Source organism: Ahaetulla prasina, chromosome 12 (genome assembly GCF_028640845.1).
Source record: "Ahaetulla prasina isolate Xishuangbanna chromosome 12, ASM2864084v1, whole genome shotgun sequence".
In the NCBI taxonomy this organism is placed as follows: domain Eukaryota; kingdom Metazoa; phylum Chordata; class Lepidosauria; order Squamata; family Colubridae; genus Ahaetulla; species Ahaetulla prasina.
Genome location: NC_080550.1, coordinates 2,598,903 through 2,618,048, shown reverse-complemented (window position 1 = coordinate 2,618,048; position 19,146 = coordinate 2,598,903). Strand labels below are relative to the sequence as shown.

Genomic DNA, 19,146 nt, shown 5'->3' with positions numbered 1-19,146 from the left:
AAAAAAATAAAAAAAAACACACAAAACCTAGCAGTCTCCAAGGCACCTCCTCAAACTGTGGTCTTTTTCAGGATTCTGTCCTTGTAAATCAGGGGTCTCCAACCTTGGTCCCTTTAAGACTTGTGGACTTCAACTCCCAGAGTCCCTCAGCCGGCAAAGCTGGCTGAGGAACTCTGGGAGTTGAAGTCCACAAGTCTTAAAGGGACCAAGGTTGGAGACCCCTGCTCTAATTCCTTGCAGTTCAACCCTTATCACTGGGCCTAGATTTCAAAAAGGAAAAAAAAAAGAGAGAGAAAGAGACAGATTCTTGGAAAAGAGATCCATGGGCAAATACGAGCACGTCCCTGCCCAACGCCCAGGTTCTTCCAGTGGTGAAATGTAAAATTTGGTACTACCGGTTCTGTGGGCGTGGCTTGGTGGGGGTGGGGGTAATGTGACTGGGGTGTGTGTATGCTTTTAAAAGCATATCTCTCTTTTTTTTTTTTGCCTTTTAAAGAAAAAAAAAAGCCTCTGACGATCAGGCAACTCAGCTGGGATTGTCAGAGGAGCCTTTTAAAAGCCTTTTAAAAGCATTTCGGCCGAAGAGGTTGTAGAAAAAATGCTTTTAAAAGCCTCTGACGATCCCTGCTGAGCTGCGCGATCTTCAGAGGCTTTCTTTTTTACTTTTAAAAGCATATCTCTCTTTTTTTTTTTTGCCTTTTAAAGAAAAAAAAAAGCCTCTGACGATCAGGCAACTCAGCTGGGATTGTCAGAGGAGCCTTTTAAAAGCCTTTTAAAAGCATTTCGGCCGAAGAGGTTGTAGAAAAAATGCTTTTAAAAGCCTCTGACGATCCCTGCTGAGCTGCGCGATCTTCAGAGGCTTTCTTTTTTTTTTACTTTTAAAAGCATTTTTTTGGCCGAAGAAAAAAATGCTTTTAAAAGCAAACAAAAAACAAAAAACACTTCTGATGATCGTGTGGCTCAGCTGGGCATGGGGGTGGGGCAGGGATTTTTGCTACCAGTTCTCTGAACCATCCGCCGCGTGATCCAGTCCGAACCGGGAGCATTTCACCCCTGGGTCCTTCCCCTCGCGCTTTGTCTGTGGTCCTTATAGAAGTTTCCTCTACAAGCCAAGATGGAGATTCCCACCCTGTCCAAAGAAGAGAGCAGGACGGGATGTTTGCAAATCGTTCTCTGGACGTCCTCGCTGCTCAGATCTGCAGGCGTGCTAATCGTGGTGATGCCAGCATGCTCTGCTTCGGCACCTCTCGGCATGCTGCTTTAAGTAGCCTTTCGTATGCTTCCAGCTCTTTCATCCCATCTATTTGTCTAAACTTTCCCATCTTGCAGAGAAGTTTTGATTCTTTAGGGTTGTGGTTGTTGTTGGGAGTTGTTTTGGGTTTTTTTGTTTTTTTGGCCTCGGGAGGAAATGACTGTCCTTTATGGAAACTTTCCTGCAGAAGCCAATAAAAGCTGACTGGGAGGGGAGGGGGAGAGAGACAGGGGGAAGTGGGGCGGGGGAGAGAAAGGGCTGCACATGCAACTTTACAAAATGGTTCAAAGCAGTGGTGAAATCTAAATTTTTTTACTACCGGTTCTGTGGGTGTGGCTTGGTGGGCGTGGCAGGGGAAGGATACTGCAAAATCTCCATTCCCACCTGGGGGAAGGATGTTGCAAAATCTCCATGCCCACCCCACTCTGGGGCCAGCCAGAGGTGGTATTTGCGAGTTCTCCAAACTACTCAAAGTTTCCACTACTGGTTTTCCAGAACCTGACAGAGCCTGCTAAATTTCACCCCAGGTTCAAAGCCGCCCTTGCCCTGGCATTCTGTTTTTTTTTGGAGGATAATGGAGGATGGGGATATATATATGTTCTCTGCCATAATGACCAGCTAAATAGGCGTGGCTTGGTGGTCATGTGACCATGTGGGCATGGCCAACTCAACGTCACTCACGTCGATGAGCGCTTCACCTTAGCTGTTAAAACGTAACAAGGGCTAACCAGAGAGGCAGTTTCTGTAAGAGGGCAATAAAGATGAGGCTAGAAATAACACCAGAATGTTTCCTTCCTGCCTTCCTTACAGGATTAGCCCTGTAAAGTGGAAAAAAAATAAAATAAGATTTCTTCCAATAACTAGTTCTCCAAACTGCTTAGAAAGTTAACAACCAGTTCTCCCGAATAGGTGCGAACTGGCTGAATCCCACCACTCTGTGTGTGTTTATGTGTGTGTGTGTGTGTGTGTATTCATTTTGCATGATACGATTGCAAGATTTGAAAAGAAGGAAGGAAGGGGGCGAGGGGCAGTTGATTTGTACAAAGCGGCTTGCAGACTTTGGATGTTAACATATACACTGAAGAATGAAAGCTGCTCAGATTTTCAAAGAAGAAGAGGAATGCTGAATGCCGCACTGTGCCTAAATGGATCTAAAACTAAATCGTCTTACTGCAATTGTAAAAGCAAACAATAATGAGACGGGCCAGACTTCAAGCATCTTGAGTATCCACCTGCCTTCCTTATAGTCTGGAAAGACATGGAAAGTGGAAACTCAATCAACCGCTCAGCTTCTGGGCCGGAGTCAAGAATGGCGTCTCTGAATCACGCTGCGTTTAGTTCTAATCATGGTTAGGCTGAGCTCCCTACGCATTTGCACAAAGCCGTGATTGGTTTAACCATAGTTGCCTGGTTCTGCACAGCGCAGTGAACAATAAACCATGCTTTGACAAGCCAAAAGGGTTGGCTGCACCCCCACAATGCCAGACTAATTCTAAGCAAACTGTGAGACCCAGCGTGCCTTAGGATTTGCCTTTTGTTGATCCATCTTTATATCATTTCCAGTCTGTTTTGAAGCTTCGGGATTGGATGAACCATCCAAGATTTATTGTTTTAAGTCATTCCTTAATCTTTTTTTAAAGAAATCAAAGAACCCTGCATATTTAAACTTCGGTTACTCTCTTCCTAACCTGCCAGTTTTGAGAACAAATCTATTTTTCCCCCCATTAATGAAAGGAAGCGAAGTTATTCCCTGCTCGTTTTATGCAAAACTATCGTGGCATGTCCTGGAATCCAGCTTGTATTTTGGAAAGGCAGATCCTGTTAGAGTGACTGCCTTCTGCTGATGGGCAAAAACTTGGTGATCTTTCAGTTGTGGTATGCAAAGCCAAACACAAACCAGCATTTTCCACCATGGTTGTAATTTTGGCCTGTAATTTTATCACTCAAATCTAAATCCACTTCAGAAACACCATAAACTAATTGTCACTGTATAAACTTAAACTTTGCGAGCGGTTTTGAAGAGTGATTTAATAAAAGGAAAATAAAAAACAAATGTGAGCTGCTTTGGGTTTTTTTGGCAGAACAGAAAATAGCCAAATATTCCTTACAACTGTTCTGCGTTTGATTGCAGATATCCAGCATTTAAAACTCTGTAAAATCCAGCAGGATTCACTTATGTTTGGACACAGAGTTCACTTATTCAACATTAAGCCACCATATGTTGATTGATTGCTTCTTTCTTTCTTTCTTTCTTTCTCTCTCTCTCTCTCTCTTGCTTTCTTTCTCTTTTTTCTTTCTTTTTCTCTTTCTTTCTTTTTCTTTCTCTCTCTCTCTCTGTCTCTCTCATCCTTCCTTCATTTCTTTGTTTCTTCCTCTCTTCCTTTCTCTCTTCCTCTCTTTCTATTTCCCTTCCTCCCTCTATCCTTTCTCAACTTCCTTCTTTCCACCCTCCCTTCTTTCTGGAACTGCCTTCCTTTCTTCCTCTCTCCCTCCCTTCTTTTCTTCCTCTCTTCCTTCCTCTCTTTCTACTTTCTCCCTCTCTCCTTTCTCAACTTCCTTCCTTCCTCCCTTCTTTCTTTCTGGAACTTCCTTCCTTCCTTCCTTCCTTCCTTCCTTCCCTCCCTCCCTCCCTCCCTCCCTCCCTCCCTCCCTCCCTCCCACAGCAATGTGTCAGTTCAAATTTGCATGCCACAGAGATACCAATTTCTTAATGCTGGGCGAATATTTATCGCTCCACATTAACACTACGGATTGTTGTTTTGGTTACTCAGCTCTGCTTTCCGCTTGCAAAACTTCCAGCCTTCAAAGCCCATTCGAAGTTTATGTTAGACAATAATCTGAACAACTACCAGTTAGCCTGCTTCGCTTCATTCATATTAAGAAACAATATACAGAGGATATAGAGTGATTAGTTCTGTTTACGCTGAAGAAAAGGGGCTTGAATAGGCGGTAAAAGGCCCAGCGCAGCAGAAGCATCAGCCAGCTTCTGGTAATTCACTTATGAATGAAAATTGTTTTTATTATTTTTCTTTCTTTCTTGTTTCTTTTTGCAAAACTTCTAAGCTCCAGCAAATCTAGGCATGTCAAACAATTGCCATTTCTTACTAACAGTCTGCTGAGCAGTAAATAACAAGAACAAAAGCCATGAACAAATTCTTTTCTTCCAGTGGATTTGTTTTTTAGATCTACTCATAAAAATTAACAGGGGATATAAAGGGAAGCAGGTTCGGGCTCTTTCTGAGGATAAATATTGGATGGAGACCATGAATGAAACAACAACAGAGCAGATGAAACCAAAATCCTTTAACCTCCAGACATGAGGGAAGCCCAGGATGGTCTCCTGCAGACTTCTATCCAGGGTTAAGCAGCAAATGAGTCTGGGTTGTAACCAATGCTAAGGTCTCCTGTATAGAAGAAGGTGCATCAGAGCGACAGTAGGCAGAGTTAAATGTAAGAGGTGGAGCCAATTATTCCTTTCCTTCACTAACCCACAGCTGCCAGAAGATTGAGGGATGGATGGTCACCATAGGACCACCCATAATAAAATAGCTTTTGACTCTTGCTGGTTCTCAAAAATCTCCCATTTGGAAGCTAATTGTGAGCACAAAAATAGGGATTTGCCACACATACACTATTTAACATAACATAACATAACATAACATCAGAGTTGGAAGGGACCTTGGAGGCCTTCTAGTCCAACCCCCTGCCCAGGCAGGAAACCCTACACCATCTCAGTCAGATGGTTATCCAACATTTTCTTAAAAATTTCAAAGGCTTCAGTCAAAAAATGCTAAAAAGTAAGTTTAAAAAAAAGCACGGGTTACGTATGAAGGAGCTTCTTTGGTTCATCATTCAGTTTGTCAAATAGACAAACAGCCATTCACAAATTTTGCATTTATTCGATCGCCAGTCTTCTTTGAGCTGTCAAAAATTGGAAATGATCGAGCGCCAGCAACATTCCAAGAAGAACTCTCACTTCTTTCTTCTTACGGTTCTTCCATGCCAGGTTCTTACAACCACCATCTCTCATTCCTGGTTCATTTAAGATGGGTTGGGCGGAAGATAACAGAAGAGACTCTACACCAGGGGTGAAATCCAGCAGGTTCTGGAGAACCGGTAGTGGAGATTTTGAGCATTTCGGAGCACCGGCAAATGCCACCTCTGGCTGGCCCCACATTGGGGTGGGAATGGAGATTTCGCAATATCCTTCCCCTGCTACGCCCACCAAGCCACACCACAGCCACCAAGCCACACCACAGCCACCAAGCCACGCCCACAGAACCAGTAGTAAAAAACTTTGCATTTCACCACTGCTTTGGAGGTCTTTTAGTCCAGCCCCCTGCTTAAGCAGGAGACCCTATTCCGTTTCAGACAAATAACTGTCCAATCTCTGCTTGACAACCTCCAGTGATGGAGCACCTACAAGTTCTGGAGGCGAGACCTTCCACTGATTGATTGTTTTAATTGTCAGGAACTTTCTCCTTAGTCCTAGGTTGGTTCTCTCCTTGATTAGTTTCCATCCGTTGCTTCTTGCCCTGTCTTCTGGTGCTTTTCATTTACTTATTTATATTTTTTAATTTATTTGTCAATCATATATAAGATAACAGGTAAAAGTATAAATATAATTTGGATACATGAAAAGAGTAAGTAAAAAGGACAGGGACGGTAGGCACGTTGGTGCGCTTATGCAGGCCACTTACAGACCTCTTAGGAATAGGGTGAGGTCAACAGTAGACAGTCTAAGATAAAGTTTTGGGGGTTTGGGGAAGAAACCACAAAGTCAGGTAGTGCATTCCAGGCATTGACCACTCTGTTACTGAAGTCATATTTTCTGCAAACGAGTTTGGAGCGGTTTATCATGAGTTTGTATCTATTATTTGCTCCTGTATTGTTGTGGTCACAGGACACGGTGGCTCAGGGGCTAGGACGTTTAGCTTGTCGATCGAAAGGTCGGCAGCTCAGCGGTTCGATCCCTAGTGCTGCCTTGTAACAGGGTGAGCTCCCATCACTTGTCCCAGGTTCTGCCAACCTAGCAGTTCGAAAGCAAGTAAAAAATGCAAGTAGAAAAAATAGGGACCACCTTTGGTGGGAAGGGAACAGCGTTCCATGCACCATTGGCGTTGAGTCATGCCGGCCACATGACCACGGAGAGATCTTCGGACAGCGCTGGCTCTTTGGCTTTGAAACGGAGATGAGCACTGCCCCCCCCCCCGGAGTCGGCAACGACTAGCACGTATGTGCGAGGGGAACCTTTACCTTTACTATTGTTGTGGCTGAAGCTGAAGTAGTCTTCGGCAGGTAGGACATTGTGGTAGATAATTTTATGTACTATGCTTAGGTCAGGTCCTATGCTTAGTACTAAGCTTAGGTACTATGCTTTGGAGAATAGGTTGGGGCAGCCCCTGAGATATTGAAACACTGGTATCGTATCAAGATATTCCTGCTGGATTGTATTTCCCTTCCCCCTGCCCTGCCCTGCCATCTCCAAGGTAGTTAGTTTTCTTAAATCAGCAGCTGAGAACCATCGGTTTGGTGCCTCCTTGTAGCAAGGAAGCACATACCAGGTGGTCTCTGTCAGAGACTCCTGATTTATGCTCCTTCGCTCTCTCTCGTGCTGCTTTTATTTAGTTAGCGAGAGTTTAGCAGTCCAAAGGTCATGGACCCCTCAAGTCACCAGTGTTTTTGCTGCTGAAAGGGAACAATGTCTTTATAAGGAGAAGGAGGAAACACGAAGGGAGAGCTGGGAGAGGTTGAAGGCATGTAGGCAGGCCGCTAATTCTCGTCTCCACAAAGTGGAGGGTTTGGGGTTCAGAAAATGGGTGGCATTCTCCCCATCCTAACCTCTTGGGAACCTTAAGCTGTTGTCCTCCGTGGTTGCATCTGTTTTTATGGCCATCCTTTAGTCCAATGGTGGAATTCAAATTTATTTTTACTACCGGTTCTATGGGTGTGGCTTGGTGGGCGTGGCAGGAGAAGGATACTGCAAAATCCCCATTCTCACCCCACTCCAGGGGAAGGATACTGCAAAATCCCCATTCCCAACCCACTCCTGGGGGAAGGATATTCCAAAATCCCCATTCCCAACACACTCCAGGGGAAGGATATTGCAAAATCCCCATTCCCAACACTCCAGGGGAAGGATACTGCAAAATCCCCATTCCCTCCCCATTCCAAGGGAAGGATACTGCAAAATCTCCATTCCCACCCTACTCCAGGGGAAGGATACTGCAAAATCTCCATTCCCAACACACTCCAGGGGAAGGATATTGCAAAATCCCCATTCCCAACACTCCAGGGGAAGGATACTGCAAAATCCCCGTTCCCTCCCCATTCCAAGGGAAGGATACTGCAAAATCTCCATTCCCACCCTACTCCAGGGGAAGGATACTGCAAAATCTCCATTCCCAACCCACTCCAGGGGAAGGATACTGCAAAATACCCATTCCGAACACACTCCAGGGGAAGGATACTGCAAAATCTCCATTCCCACCCTACTCCAGGGGAAGGTTATTGCAAAATCTCCATTCCCTCCCCACTCCAGGGGAAAGATGTTGCAAAATTTCCATTCCCACCCCACTCTGGGGCCAGCCAGAGGTGGTATTTGCCAGTTCTCCAAACTACTCAAAATTTCCGCTATTGGTTCTCCAGAACTTGTCAGAACCTGCTGAATAGCACCTCTGCTTTAGTCCATCCAAGGGCCGCTTCAACTGGGCATTGTCTATCTCAAGGAGCTTTTTGACATCTTCTACCTTGATCTTCAGATCTCATCCCAGCGGAACCAACCTCAGCAGGCTATCAGAGTCTGGTTATCCAGGGAAATTGGCAGTTTGTGCAAGATAACAAGTAGATATGGAAACATGGGGAGCTTCTAAAATGGACACAATCAAAACAAAAAAATCCCCCCCCCCAAAAAAAGAGAGTTTATGTTGGAAGACTACAACTTACATCTGACTTGCATCAGTAAGAAAGCTAATAATATTCCCTGCCAACGTTCAGAAGAGAGGAAGAAAGAAGATCTTTGAAGCAATTTACTCAAATATCCTTGTGTTATTTAGGTTAAGTTAATCTCTTTCCATCTGATTTTCTCTCCTAATCCTGTATTTTATTTTATTTTTTCCTCATTATGCTTTGTTGTTTTTAACTTGAAGCAATGGGTTTTGTGTTCAGGTAAGACTTCAGAAGGTCCTGGAATTAGTTTGGCTAACATTTGACAAATAAGTTATACCAGAAAATATCACCCCCCCACCCCCAAATTCTTACTTTTGGGCTTCCATCTCTTCTTGCAGAAACCACTGGCATCCATTGTCCAGCGATGATGCCTTTCGGTGTTTTTCTTTCCTTGCAGGATTAAATTAGAGGCTCCCTGACGGTGGCTGAGAAGCCAAGCTTTCTTTAGGTGACCTCGGCAGAATTATTTGTAGCTCAAATGACAAGCCAATGCAGCAATTAAGTCTATTTAGCAAGAAGAGGTGAAAGGTCAAATGGTCCAGCAAAACCCGCCTCCGATGCTTACCTGGGTCACCAAGCCTGCAAAAAGCAAAAAGAAAAGAAAAGAAAAAGAATTTGGGATTAGGGAGATGTCCCAAAGGTGCTTTTTCAAGAGGCAACTGGATTTTCTGGGGTTTTTTTTTCTTTGAAGATGTTTCGCTTCTCATTCAAGAAGCTTCTTCAGCTCTGACAAGATAGTGGGAATGGAAGGATTCTCTGACCACCATCTAACCATTATTTCCGTTTAAAGTTATTGTAGAAACTCACGCTTTCCAAAGGCGAGGTATATCATGATGGGTCTTTAACGATTTTAACGATTTTAAAAATATTATTTTGTTTGTTTGTTTGTTTGTTTGTTTGTTTGTTTGTTTACATTTATACCCCGCCCTTCTCTGAAGACTCAGGGCGGCTTACAGTGTATAGGGCAATAGTCTCATTCTATTTGTATATTTTTACAAAGTCAACTTATTGCCCCCCCAACAATCTGGGTCCTCATTTTACCTACCTTATAAAGGATGGAAGGCTGAGTCAACCTTGGGCCGGGCTTGAACCTGCAATAATTGCAGGCTTTGTGTTCTTAATAACAGGCTTTACCAGCCTGAGCTATCCGGCTAAATAAATATTTGACATATGCCTGGATATTCCAATTACATGGGTTTAGGAAAAGGAAATTAGAATTGTTTTGCCAATATTCCCAAGGCTCCAAATTCAGGAAAGTTTGAACTGAAGTCATAATACTGAATGTGAAGGAAAAGCAACACCAGTAACAATGGTCTGTAGAGATTCTCAGCCATCCAGGTCATGGTTATTCCAAAGGTGCTTTTTCAAGAGGGCAACTGGACTTTCTGGTTTTTCTTTAAAGATGTTTTGCTTCTCATCTAAGAAGCTTCTTCAGCTCTGACAGGATAGTGGAGAATGGAAGGATTGTCTGACCACTATCCTGTCAGAGCTGAAGAAGCTTCTTAGATGAGAAGCAAAACATCTTCAAAGAAAAACCAGAAAGCCCAGCTGCCCTCTTGAAAAAGCACCTTTGGGACAACCATGACCTGGAATGATGGAGAATCTCCATAGATGATCATGGAAATGGTTTTACAATAACCTGACAGAGCCTGGTCAACAGATCTCTTCTGTAGCAACTGGAAAAGTCTCTGAGTCTATTACCTTCCGACAGTTGGGCATGATCTATTGGATTGATGCCATTTTAGAACATTGATTTATTATCATTTACACAGCTTGTCAGCTATTTCTGATGGACTTTTCTCCTGGAAGGTCAGATGGAAGGTAATTATGACCAATAAATAAATACCCCTCCCCTCATTAATGCCCAAGAACAAACATGCCTGTTATTTCAGCTTAATTATTTTTCGGTCACACATCACTTTTTCCAGTGATGTGTCTTTGAACGGTCACTAAATGAATTGTTGTAAGTCAAGGACTACCTGGATTCTGGAGACCTCGCTGGCTATGGTGGCCTTGAAAGGCTGTTAAAAGGAAAGACAACACCAGGAGTTTGTCCAAACGTTCACTGTGAATTCTATCCACAGCCGTTTTCCATGTGTCTCCTGGCCACGTTAAGATGCAAGGATTGGTTTGGATCAAACGATGGAGATTAAAAGATAAATCTATTACACAGAGTTCCGCTTTTTTCAGTCTTCGGTAACTGAAACCAATTAATAATGGCTCTCGGCCTCGAAGCTCCGCTGGGATTCATGTCAGTTTTCTTCACCCTCTAAGCTGGAACCTCCATCAGCAATTTGATAAATGGAACCTACGAGCAAAAGATTCCTGAGCCACCAGAACTAATCAAATTGATCTTCCCAGGTTCAGTGAGTGTAGGTATTTTAAAAAAAGAAAAGAAAGAAAAGAAATTTAGCAGTGTTTTCAGAATCAAAGAATCAAATCCCAGATCAGGAGGAGTGGTGATAAGGAGAAGGACGATAGAGAGACCAATACCAGATGCTGACTCGATTTGCTGGGAAGTTGTTTCTTAAATCAAATTTAAAGAGATGACTTGATGTCTGGGGTGGTAGCTTTGCTCTGTGAAATATATGTGTGTGTGTATGTGTGTGTGTGTGTGTGTGTGTGTGTGTGTGTGTGTAGGTCTTTGGTTATTCGGGTTTTCTCCCGCGTAAAATTGGAAGTGTCTTGGCGACGTTTCAACGAAGTCTCATTCATCATCTTCGTGCGAAGCTGAAGCCTGAAGATGACGAATGAGACTTCGTCGAAACGTCGCCAAGACACTTCAATTTTTCGGGAGAAACCCAATAACCAAAGACCTAAATACAAACACCCGCGAAACCCTCAGAAAATATATATATATATATATATATATATATATATATATATATATATATATATATATATATATATATATATATATATATATATATATATATATATATATATATATATAAATAATTTTCTTCATCCTCCTTTGCCCTGTGCAGAAACTCGATGAAGATGGGGAAGTCCATTTTGGATGAAACAGCGATCAATACGTTATGTTACAGTTTGAATCCAGATCTTTCAAAGTAGTTTGCAATGGTCTTCATCTAGCATATTTGAAGTGCAGTCACTTAAGATTTAAAACAACAACAACTGGAAAATCCATGGCTCTGTTGCTGAAGATTATAGCTCTCCCTTTTCCCAGAATTTGATTCAGATTGAAAAGTCTTCTAAACTGGTGGGTCATCACTGCAACTATTCTTGGACTGAGAACAAAAATGGGCTGGAAATCGTTTCCGTAAGTTCTAGGTGAATTTTCCATCTTTCCATTTTTCCATTTTTCTACCAACTGTGAGTTACAAACAAACAAACAAACAAACAAACAAACAAACAAACAAACAAATAAATAAATAAATAAATAAATAAATAAATGGGGATCCTGTAGCAAAATCTTCAGTTGCTCTTTTTTAAAAAAAATAGCAGGGGAAAGGGAATTAATTAATATGTTTCTGTGATTCTGTGAGCAAATGTTTCTTATTCTTCTATACAGCAGATATGTATTGTTTTTAATGAAACAGGGTAAGGTAAGGTTAAGATAAGGGAGGGGAAGGGAGGGGAGGGAAGAGGAGAAGGGAAGGGAAGGGAAGGGTAGGAAAGGAAGGAAAGGAAAAGAGGACAGGAGAGGAGAGGAGAGGAGAGGGGAGGGGAGAGAAGAGAAGAGAAGAGAAGAGAAGAGAAGAGAAGAGAAGAGAAGAGAAGAGAAGAGAAGAGAAGAGAAGAGAAGAGAAGAGAAGAGAAGAGAGAAGGCAACAGTAATTCTTTTGGCATTAGCAGCCTTCTCTTGCTTAGATGCAAAACTTGTGACTTCAAACTCTTGGATGGCTTGGTGTGGAGACCACAGATCTAAATTTAAATCTTCATTTGCTTGAGTTTCTTTTCTCCCTTTTTAAAATAGGGATGGGAACCATTCCATTTCATATTGTTTCAGCAAACGTGGAGAATTTTGCCTCAGGAAAAAGTATCAGGGAAAAAGCCAATTGTGCTGTTTCCTTTCAAAGTGCAAACGGAGCCAAATCCCAGCCAGATTGGAGGTGTCCAGCAACCCTGTTGCATAAGGGAGGAAGCTGACGAAGACGTTGCCCGGATCCGGTTCTTAATTCAGTCCAAATGCTCAAAGTTCCAGATTCCCGATCTTAAGGAAACATGAGGGAGAGGGGAGGCGGGGAGAAAAATGAAAGAAACCTTCAAACGTCTTCTGAGAATTGGGGATCATTTCAGATAAACCCTTTGGAGACCTCAGCCAGGAGTTGAACCAGGTATGGTCACAGGAAGTGAAGGCATAAGATGGGTGGGCCACCATTTTAGTGACATTAAAACCATTTTATGATTTTAAAGAAGTGTCCCGCACAGGACTGAACCCTGTCCTAGTAAGACCACTGTAAGTAAGTTATGGGAACCCACCATTGAAAGCTCTGGCTGATGGCTTAACTGCCAACTATGGACTCATCTGACTAAGCTTTATGGAATAAACCAATATGTCAGCAACCTCTAGTTTAGCAAAATGAGTCATCTTGGTGTAAGACTCCTGAGATTAATCAGCAATATCTCTTTGCTCTTCATCTCTTCATATCTAGGCTATCTCTTCTTCCCTAAAAGTTGCTAGTTCTGTATCTTTAAAAAAAGTCACACATCCAAAATTTGCTTAGGTAAACCAGGGCATATCTGACCCAAAGATATTTGGGCTGGTGAAGTAAAGCAGACGAGCATCTGCTCTTCAATTCCAAGCTGTAGGAATCAAAACAGTGAGTCCAAGATCCAACTATCAACAGAACTACTATGACTTAGAGTGGTCATTAATATGCACGATTACCCTTTAATTCACACTAGTTTACAACAGGGGTGAAATGCTCCCGGATCAGACCGGATCACACGATCCGGTAGCAATTGTGCCTGGTGGTTCGGTGATCCGGTAGCAATGGCAGAGCAAATCTCCACCCACCCGCCTGGGTGTCATTACTTCCTGGTTTTAACCAGAAAGTAATGTGTTTTTTACCCTAACCCTAACTGAACTGGTAAGGAAGGTAAATAGATTTCACCCCTGGTTTACAAGCTGTGCCCTAAAGAACATTCTAACTAGATGTTGTATTACACAATTAGATCAACCATATTTGTTTTGGCTTAGTTTGCTGAACGAAGCTATTTGTCATGATTTGTAAACCATGATTGATGTCTGAATGTGTAAACAATGGTGATTTCCTCACAAATCATAGGAAAAGGGGATGAGTGATCCAGATTGCAAAAACCTCTTTTTTTCTGTGATACTCTGAGGCTCACCTTAGCCCAACATTTCCATTTTTTTTTCAACCCATGGAAGAGAAAAAAACAACCAGAACAAACTTTTTCTACCATATTGCTGGAGGTGGAGTCGCTGCATTTAGAGGCCCATCAGGCACTTCCAGCTGCCAAGATCACAAGCTGTGGGTCCCTTGGTGGCACTGAGCTGCTTCAAGGACGCCCGAAGCACAGGAGGAAGTTGTGGCCGCTGGCTGAAGGACTAAGGCATTGTGAGGCCCTGAGTCACTGCTGTCGCTGGTTGGCAATGAGTTTATAAAACAGCCATTTCCTTTTCTAGCTGACCTTTGGTTTCCTCTGGAACCTGGGACCGACCTGCCCCAAAGCGAGCCCTCTGCTGAGGGAAGCCCCTCACCCCAAGTCGTCCCTCCTGCCATACACTGTGGAGGTCTTTGGGGAGGAAAGACATCATTGGGGCTGAGCCAAAAGGAAGAGTTGTGGAAGTTGAAAAAAGGTCAAGAAGCAGCAAGAGAGAGTCACAGAGGAGAGTAATTTGAGGTGGATTACGGCAAAAGAGCTATAAAATGTTTAGGAAACTGGGGCTGGGCTCTGTCATCTCACAAAGCCACAATTGCTTTAACCATGATAGATTGAAGAAATCTTAAGTGCCTGGGGTTCATATATCACACGAAACCATAAAACAGAGGCTGCCAACTACAAGGACTAGATCTGACCAACCAAAACAAGCCAAAAACCAGATAGTTTATGATCCTAACCCTTATATTTAACAGGCTTGTTTGCCTTCCTAACTCATGGAATCAGATGACAAATTAAAGACATTCTAGGTTTTTTTTTATTTGTCTTCAGTGATGTCACTATAGATGTGACTTCTGATTGGCTGTGGCTTTTGTGAGATCAATACGCCCATTAGAGTCCATGATCTCTAATCCCTTGGAATTCCTCCTTTGGAAAATAGGAATCCTAATTGATAATATTTTGAGGGCAGACAGTGGCTCTTACAGAATATTGTGTGAATATGTGGATATAGCGTGAATATTGTAGAATATATGTGGCCACAACATTGTGTGGCCTAGAATCTCTATTGGCCACCCCTGTACTAAGCCACACAGAATGTTGTGTGGCCTAGAACAGATCTCAGAATTCTTGACTTTACATCATTCTTGATTGTGATTATGATTATTGCATTATTGATTATGACTTGGATCTACAGTATTGTCTATCTGGGTCTTTGCGACACAGCAAACGTTGTGAAACCTATTGTTGTGGGACTGTAAATCAGAGTTGCATCCCCGGTAGAGGTCAGAAACATTTCTTGGGTGGTCTAGGCCAGGGGTCATAACATAACATAACATAACAACAGAGTTGGAAGGGACCTTGGAGGCCTTCTAGTCCAACCCCCTGCCCAGGCAGGAAACCCTACACCATCTCAGTCAGATGGTTATCCAATATTTTCTTAAAAATTTCCAGTGTTGGAGCATTCACAACTTCTGAAGGCAAGTCGTTCCACTAATTAATTGTTCTAACTGTCAGGAAATTTCTCCTTAGTTCTAAGTTGCTTCTTTCTTTGATCAGTTTCCACCCATTGCTTCTTGTTCTACCCTCAGGTGCTTTGGAGAACAGCCCGACTCCCTCTTCTTTGTGGCAGCCCCTGAGATATTGGAACACAGCTATCATGTCTCCCCTAGTCCTTCTTTTTATTAAACTAGACATACCCAGTTCCTGCAACCGTTCTTCATATGTTTTAGCCTCCAGTCCCCTAATCATCTTTGTTGCTCTTCTCTGCACTCTTTCTAGAGTCTCAACATCTTTTTTACATCGTGGCGACCAAAACTGGATGCAATATTCCAAGTGTGGTTATAAAGTGGTACTAACACTTCACGTGATCTTGATTCTATCCCTCTGTTTGCAAAGTCTGCAAACTTGGCTGAGGAACTCTGGGAGTTGAAGTCCACAAGTCTTAAAAGAGCCAAATTTGCAGACCCCTGGTCTAGGCAACAACTCTTTTTCACACATCTCCTATCTAATAAATCTGATCAAGACACGTTGGCCTACTTTGGCCTTGATCTTCTGGATCGAACCTAAAATTCCAGCCATTCCAGCTTAATTTTATCCTTGGTTGTCAAAAGTTCAAATGCTAGTCAAATTCTGACTTCCTCCTCTTTCTCTTTATTTGTTCCCCCTTGAGATAGATGGTCTTGGTTTTTCTGCCTGACAAGGTTTTAAACTCCTTTTGGATTTTTTATTTTTTGCCCGTAGGTTGTGATGTCAAAGTTTGTGACCTCATTTCCTTTCTGAAGACGTGGGGGGAGGGAGGGCCACCTGAGTCAATGCATCATGACATGATCAAGCAAAACAAATGTATGATGCAGTCGATGTTGCCAGATTCCTGATTTTGGAGTGAGGACCCCATGACGTCATTGTGGGACATCACTGTGGTCCCTACCAGATCTTTGCAGTCTTGAGAAATTTCCTCAGGATTTAAGGAGACCTGAGGAGGATGCAGACAGGCTGTTCATAACTCCACTTGCTCATTTGGTAATGATGATAAACCACAAAAGCTGACCCAACTTTGCCCCAAAATTCTGCTTGGAAAAGCAAAATCTGAGAGGAATTGCTTTTCCACAAATAGAAGGACGTGACCTAAAAGTTTGCCCTATAAACTCTGGACACATAAGTAATATTAAAAAAAAACACCAAAAAAAACCCCAAAACAGGCAGGTAAATCAGTACAAAGTTTTGCCTATACAGCAAATGCCTCCTGCCTTCTCAGGAAGATGGAAAAACCATCCAACTGTTGTGAAAACTAACCACAGATAGTCTCAGTCTCAATCTCTCTCTTTCTCTCTCTCTCCCCCTCCCCTCTTCCTCTCTCCCTCTCTCTCCCTCCCTCCCTCTCTCTCTCTCTCACACACACACACACAGACACACACGCAAAATTTGATTTTGCAGAAAAGGCAAGAATTTGGAGGACCAGCTGTGACATTGGCCTCATCAAAGTCTCTTACATTTGGGGAAACTGTTTTGGATCCAGTGGGGAAGCAGATCCCAAATGACCTGCCCATTTTTCATTTTTTCAAGAGATCTGGACTGATTTGGCTGTTTCTGTTTCAAAAGGGAGGGTGGGAGGGTGGGAGGGGTGCATGGGAACATGCAGCCTATGAGATTTCTTGATTCTCATTTGTAACTGTGGAATAAGAATTGGAGACCAATAATTCTCTGTGTGTGTGTGTGTGTGTGTGTGTGTGTGTGTGTGTGTGTGTGTGTGAGAGAGAGAGAGAGAGAGAGAGAGAGAGAGAGAGAGAGAGAGAGAAAGAGGGATAGAATAGATTAGATAGATAGATAGATAGATAGATAGATAGATAATAGAAAGAAAGAAAGAAAGAAAGATATGTAGATAGATAGATATAGATAGATAGATAGATAGATAGATAGATAGATAGATAGATAGATAGATAGATAGATGATAGATGATAGATAGATAGATAGATAGATAGATAGATAGATAGATAGATAGATAGATAGATAGATAGATAGATAGATAATGGACAGATAATGGATTGATAGAGACAGACAGATAGATAGAGTGACAGAAAGAGACAGAGAGAGAGAGAGACCATAGATTGTCTTCCGTTTTAAGCACCAGCCATCTTTTTTCTGGTCTTTTGCAAGACAAAGATCTTTGGCCAGATTAACTGATTCATCATGAGGTTCTGTGCCAGGAAGGGAACAGAAAGCCCACAACCGTGGAAAATTCCCCCCTCCCCCTCCCTGCCAGGGACCTATCAAGCAGCGATCCCGAGCTCTTTGCAGGCCCTTGAAGAACTGCAGATGGGAGAGGCTGGGGCTGGAATTCGGCCTGGCGTTGCCCCCAGAGCAGTAGTTGAGGCGCCCGGTGTTAGGATGATGGAAAGCTCACTCCTTCGCTTGCCCTGAAAGGTCACCCCCAAAACACCTTCCTGCCCTTTAAGGCTGGGTGGCTTTCCTGGCTCAGCTACGGCACTGATCTGCATGCCCAAATTTGCTTCCATAGCCTTCACCGCTGGCCCCCAAAACCAGGGCAAGTTTCAGGCTAACTACCTTGGAGATGCAGGGCAGGGGCAAGGGAAATACAATCCATTAGGAATATCTTGATACAATACCAGTGTTTCAATATCTCCTGACCATGAGACCATTAACCAGTTGACCGGCTTGCCTCCAGAAGTTGTGAGTGCTCCAACACTGGAAGCTTTTAAGAAGAGACTGGACAACCATTTGTCTAGAATGGTATAGTTTCCTTCTTGAGCAAGGGGTCCCTTCCAGCATCTCCGTTATTTTGTTATCCTGTTATTCTGTTCTAAGGACAGAATACCTATAGGTCTACATCTTGAATGTAGCATCCATCATCATATGAATCACAATAATTAATAACAATAAATCATTGTTATTTATAACCTACCCCCACCCCCGTCCAGCCTTAACTGAGTTCCATTTAGGAGTGGCGCTTAAGTCAAGACCGATGGGGAAAGTCTTGATTGATCAAATTTGTACATTGGCCATCTCACTTTCTAAGCGAGGCTGGGCCGTTTTACGAGTAAAAACAAAAACAAAAAAAAACCCTGTTATGCGATCTATCCCTGGCATTCGAAGCGTCCAGAAACAAAGGAAGGCCATGTTTGCAAAAAAAAATTATTTATTTATTTATTTATTCAAATTTTTATACCGCCCTATCTCCCAAAGGACTCAGGGCGGTGTATAGCCAAATAAAAACATAAGAATAATACAAATAAAAACAACAATTAAAAAACTTATTAATTAGGCCGAAATTAAAATATCACTAAAATAGTATAAAACCCCATTAAAACTAAATTTAAAACTAAAAACCCTAGGCTAGCCCTGCGCAAATAAATAGATGTGTCTTAAGCTCGCGGCGGAAGGTTCGGAGGTCGGGAAGTTGGCGAAGTCCTGGGGGAAGCTCGTTCCAGAGGGTGGGAGCCCCCACAGAGAAGGCCCTTCCCCTGGGTGTCGCCAGTCGGCACTGCCTGGCGGACGGCACCTTAAGGAGTCCCTCTCTGTGAGAGCGCACGGGTCGGTGGGAGGCATTCGGTGGCAGTAGCCGGTCCCGTAAGTAACCCGGCCCTATGCCATGGAGCGCTTTAAAGATAGTGATCAAAACCTTGAATATAAAAATTTAGGAAGACCGTTTCTGCAATTTCTTCTCTGCCCAGGAAAAAAAGAAGAAAAGAAGAAAGAAAACCTGTACTCTTAGCGGGCAGAGTAGAAGTGTCGTTCGTGTGTGTGTGTGTGTGTGTGTGTGTGTGTGTTGCGTGCAATGTCAGTGCAGTCTGGCCCCTGTGTGGTCTGGGGAGGGGGGTTGCGTGTGTGGTCTCCCTTCAGCCCTGCTCATCTGTCCAAAGGCTGCTAACTGCCTGCTGAATGATCACAATTGTTTACTTTAGCTCTTTCTGCACCAGAAGAGTTCGCATCGCTGTCGTCCACCAGCTGGGCTGACTCAGGACCCAAAGTAGGACAGGGGAAGGCAAAAAAAGAGAGGAGGGAGGAAGGGGGAGGCTCTGCGGGTGTGTGTGTGTGTGTGTGTGTGTGTGTGTGTGTGTGTGTGAGAGAGAGAGAGAGAGAGAGAGAGAACCAGACCAACAGACAGAGATTCAGAT

At 43.1% G+C, this 19,146-nt stretch overlaps 1 long non-coding RNA gene across 1 annotated transcript in view; it reads right to left on the bottom strand.

The window, feature by feature from the left end:
- Positions 1 to 19,146, bottom strand: part of LOC131184072 (uncharacterized) — a 67,147-nt gene that overhangs the window by 21,355 nt on the left and 26,646 nt on the right. Inside the window, exon 3 of the long non-coding RNA XR_009151907.1 lies at positions 8,513 to 8,779. This is a non-coding gene — a long non-coding RNA (uncharacterized LOC131184072). The remainder of the gene's footprint in view (positions 1 to 8,512; positions 8,780 to 19,146) is intronic.